Genomic DNA, 5,122 nt, shown 5'->3' with positions numbered 1-5,122 from the left:
ATTTCACCCAATTCCGGAAAGGTAATGCGTCTACTAGTGTTAGCTAGACGAAACTTAATATTTTCCCTATTCTCAACTTTTGTCACTTTTAAAGAACTTAAGAATTCCAAGACAAGGGAGGGGTATGTTACTTCCTTCATTTCAAACAATTTCTTCAAACCCATGGCATTGAAAAAGACTCTTGTTTGTTCAAGAACACCCAACTTCTCTAAAGCATCTTGACATATGAATTTGGTGGATTGAATTTGTTTCATAGCAAACTTGACAAATGTATTTCTATGGGAATCGGAAATGAATGTTACCTCCGGGTAATGCAAGAGTTGATTAATTACCGGAGTAGAGGGTGATGCTTCCATAGGAATTTGTTGTTGTTGTTGCACTACCAAGCTTGGTGTTGATACCACCATTGCCAAAGCTTTCTTCATTTGTAGAGCTTTTTGCCTTTGAGAGAGAGTTGTAGCCTTTGGTGCCTTTGTTGCCTTTGCTTTTGCTTTTGTTGCTCCCTTTGTTCTTGCCATTTGATGAGCTAACCAAGAAAAAGATCAAAAATCTTCAATTTGTAGAATGCCCAAATCGATTTTGAAGGTGAAAGGCTTTGCCTTTATGAGAACAAAAATCAATTCAAAGGTGAAGATTTTGTGCTTGGTTTTGATTGTTAATGAAGATGGAGTGATTGATTTGTTATTTGAAAGATGGTTTGATTTGATTTTGGTGAGTTTTGTTGAGGGTTTTTGTTTTTGAGATGGAGAGGATGAGGGTTTTGATGTTGTGGGTAGTGTTTATGAGTGAATGAATGAATGAATGAAGGTGGGATGGGTATTTAAAGAACTCGACAATTTTAGGACGCAGGGGCAATCCGTGCGGATTGGGCGCAATCCGTGCGGATTCTTCAGCTTCAAAAATTTCAAAATTCCCGCCTAGAGACGGGCGGATTCTGGGGAATCCGCTCGGATTCTTCTGAGATGAGACGGGCGGATTTCGTGCAGGACGGACGGATTCTTGTCCAGAGATTTTTCTTTTTTTTTCTTCAGCTGCAAGAAGGGCGGATTGTTCAAAAGACGGACGGATTTCGTGAGACGGCGTCTTTCCGTAAATCCGCTCGGATTCTTCAACAGTCAAGAATTTTTGCAATTTCAGCTCAGCCCAAGACGGGCGTCTTCTCATCAGGACGCTCGGATCTTCTTCAGACGGGCGGATTCTCAGGAATCCGCTCGGATTTGTCCTTGTGTACACGGATTCAGTTCCATCCGTGCACCAACGCATTCCCTTATTATTCTTTCTTTCAAATCTTGTGTTCTTCATTGTGGGGGCACTACTAAGGCATGAATAGCCTAGGCAATTGCCATCCCCACACTAAGGTAAAGCACTACATATCAATTAAAATCATTAGTCCCTCCCTCACTTCTCTCTTACATGACAATTATTTTGATCAAAGTAAAAATAAATCCAAAAATGACAAAAATGCAATACAAAAATTGAAAAGTAAGTTAGGGGGTTAGAAATATTTACAAGTGGTGGTTTAGGGAGGACTCCACCAAACTCTCATTCTTGATGAGATGTCAAGGAGGCATGTTCAAGGTGTTGTTGATGTTGCTCAACACCTTGAAGAAGTAGTCAAAAGCTTGTTCATTGTTATGGTAGAGGTCTTCAATAGACCGTGGCCCTTGTTGTTGATCATGATCGATGGCATGCCCAATGTAGGGATTAAAGATCCCTTCAAATTCGTCGTCCCAAAGACCACAAACTTCATTGAGTTGATCATTGAAAATCTCTTGCTTAGATGGAGACAACTCTCCCAATTTCTTTTCTTGGCCAATGAGGCCATCTTCTTCTTCCTTGGTTGATTTTGATGAGCTTTGCAAGCTCTCTTTGTCACAATTCACTTGCTCTTTGAATGGAGCATCTTCAATTTTCTTCCTCCATTGGAGTTCCAATTTCTTCTTCTCATCTTTCCGGCTATAATGATCAATCATGAAACATGGCTCATGCAAACGAGGAGCTCTCATTGTTTTGTCAAGATTAAAAGTTATGCTTTCATCTCCCACTTCTAGAGTGAGCTCTCCATGTTTCACATCAATCACCGCACCCGCGGTGTGTAGGAAAGGTCTTCCTAAGATGATTGGAATGTTGGAATCTTCCTCCATATCAACTATGACAAAGTCCACCGGGATGAAAAACTTCCCAATTCGCACGGGGACATCTTCCCATATCCCTAGCGGTGTCTTCGTTGATCTATCGGCCATTTGAAGAGTGATATTGGTACATTTAAGCTCTCCCATTCCCAACCTTTTACTTACCGAGTACGGCATGACACTCACACTAGCCCCTAGATCACATAAGGCCTTGTTGATCGTTGTGTCGCCAATGGTACACGGTATTGAGAAGCTTCCTGGATCCTTTAATTTTGGAGGTGAACTCCCTTGAAGTATTGCACTACTCACCTTGGTGAAGGCGATAGTCTCAAGTTTCCGGATTGACTTCTTCTTTGTGAGGATATCTTTCATGTACTTTGCATAGGCCGAAACGTGATTGATTAATTCCGTGAAAGGAATTGAGACTTCTAAGTTCTTCACAATCTCCATGAACTTCCCAAGTTGATCATCAAATTTAGGCTTGGCTTGACGACTTGGATAAGGAAGTCTAATCACAATGGGCTCCTTTTCTTTGGCTTTGTCTTCATTTTTCTTTGAGCTTTCTTCTTTTGATGATTCCCCTTCTTTGGGACCTTGCACCACAACTTCATTCTCACTAGCTCTCACAACTTCATCCTCAACTTGCTCCTTCGGTGCTTCATACCTTGTACCACTTCTCAAGTGAATGGCACTAACCGTTTCATGTCTAGGGGGGTTACTTTGAGGTTGTAATTGCCCCTTTTGTCTTTGTGAGCTAGAAGATGCTAGTTGGGTCAATTGTGTTTCCAACATCTTGGTGTGAGCTAGAATGTTGTTGATGGTGGTGTCTTTTGCTTGGCTATCTTTTTGCATTTGGGTGAAAAATTCTTGTTGATTCTTTTGCATTTGGAGGACCGCTTTTTGGACATCAAAACCTTGGTCATTGTGGTGATTGTATGGATTTTGATTTTGGTAACCTTGGTTTTGATTGTAAAAGGGTCTTTGATTTTGATTTCTCATGGGTGGTGGAGTGTATGTTGTTTGAGGGTTTTGGACATTTTGGCTTTTGTATGAGAGATTTGGATGGAACTTGGTGTTTTCATTGTAAAAATTTGAATAAGGGGTACCACTTTTGTAAGCTTGGAAAGCATTAACTTGTTCGGTTGTTCCCCTACATTCACTTGAGTCATGACCCAAGGTTCCACAATTCTCACATATCCCGCTTGGGATTGATGAGGATGCCGTCATGGCATTGACATGATGCTTTGATGATTTTGATTTTTCCTCAAGTCTAGCCATAGCTTGTTCAAACTTCAAGTTGATTGTGTCAATGTGAGCACTAAGTTGAGCACCCAATTGAGTAACGGTGTCCACTTCATACTTTCCTCCTCTAGTAGCCTTGCGAGGCCTACTATATTGCGAATTATGGACCGCCATTTCCTCAATCTTGTTCCATGTTTGATTGTCATCAACTTCGGTGAACATTCCATTTGATCCCATATTGAGAATGTTCCTTGAATCTTCATATAAACCATTCCAAAATTGTTGCACTAAAAACCATTCGCTAAGTCCATGGTGAGGACATGAGCGACAAATACCTTTGAACCGCTCCCAAGCTTCATACAAAGATTCTTCATCCCTTTGCTTAAAACCCGTAATTTGAGCTCTTAGCATATTGGTCTTTTCCGGTGGGTAGAATTTTTTGTAGAAAGCTAGAGCTAGCTTCTTCCAAGAATCTATTCCAAGGGTGGCCTTATCAAGGCCCTTCAACCATTGCTTTGCGGTGCCGATTAACGAAAAAGGAAATAAGACCCATCTTATTTGGTCTTGAGTCACGCCCGTTTGAGAGATAGCTTCACAATAATCACAAAATGTTTCCATATGAGAATGAGGGTCCTCACTAGGCATTCCCCAGAATTGGCTCCTCTCAACTAGTTGAATGAAGGCGGACTTGGCAATAAAGTTTCCGGTAAGATGTTGTGGGGTAGGAGTACCATTTGGTAAATCCTCCTCGGTGGGTATAGAGTGTGACGAGAATTTAGGCATTGTAGGTGGATTTTGTGTGGTATTGTTTAATGGGTTTTCTTCTCCTTCTATTGCGAAAGGATTGACAAACTCACTAGTGGGTTGAACAACTTCACCAACACCTCCCAAATTCCTCCTAACAAGTCTCCTATTATTCGTCAAGGTTCTTTCGATTTCACGGTCAAAAGGTAACAAATCTCTTTGTAACCTTCTAGACATGCAAAATATCAAACAACTAGAAAACAATTAGAACAAACCTTGAGGAGTTTTACTTCCCCACGGTGAAAAAGACACAACTAAAAACAATAAAAGAAATCTTAAATCAATTAAACACCGTCCCCGGCAACGGCGCCAAGGTATTTGATCGGAGCCATTTCGTGTTCACAATTAAGCATATGTGGTCGTTGGTCAATGGTCGATACAAAACACAATTTATACTTCACAAACAACTCTACAATTAGTAAAAAGGCAAGTAAAGGTCGGATCCCAAGGGACGGGTATTGAAATGAAGATTCTATTGTAACTAGTGGTGTCTAGGGGTGTCACAAATTGGGTTGATGTAGAAGGTTACTAAACTAAGGTAGCAATGAAAATAAACTAACAAGGTAAATAAAATAAGGGGTGTAAACAATTGATTAAAAGCACTAGGGTGTCATGGGTTCATAGGGGAATCATGGGATATGATCATACAAACATGTTCTCAAACTATAAGCAAGCAATTATTGTTGTGATGGATTGAGTTGGGTTATATCTTACAATCCTAGGAAAGTTTGGGTCCCTGAGCCGAATCTCTTGGATTGTACAACACCTACAAGTCGACTTAATCTTCCCTACTTAACACATGCATGGTCTAACAAGACTCGAGTTGGGTTATGTCTTACAAGTCAAGTTGAAAGGATAGAAGATGATAGTAAATGCAAGGATTCATAGGCTTAGCATTTCATCAAATATAACATGTGCATGTATTAAGATCAAAACAAGCAAGC

At 40.5% G+C, this 5,122-nt stretch overlaps 1 non-coding gene across 1 annotated transcript; it reads left to right on the top strand.

Moving 5' to 3' along the window:
- The first annotated feature begins 3,678 nt into the window (after positions 1 to 3,678).
- LOC141626024 (small nucleolar RNA R71) lies at positions 3,679 to 3,785 on the top strand. Its single transcript, XR_012535757.1, has one exon. It is a non-coding gene; the product is annotated as a small nucleolar RNA R71 (small nucleolar RNA).
- Positions 3,786 to 5,122: the final 1,337 nt, after the last annotated feature.

The sequence above is a fragment of the Silene latifolia genome, chromosome X (genome assembly GCF_048544455.1).
Source record: "Silene latifolia isolate original U9 population chromosome X, ASM4854445v1, whole genome shotgun sequence".
In the NCBI taxonomy this organism is placed as follows: Eukaryota; Viridiplantae; Streptophyta; class Magnoliopsida; order Caryophyllales; family Caryophyllaceae; genus Silene; species Silene latifolia.
This window is presented reverse-complemented; position numbering and strand designations above follow the sequence as displayed.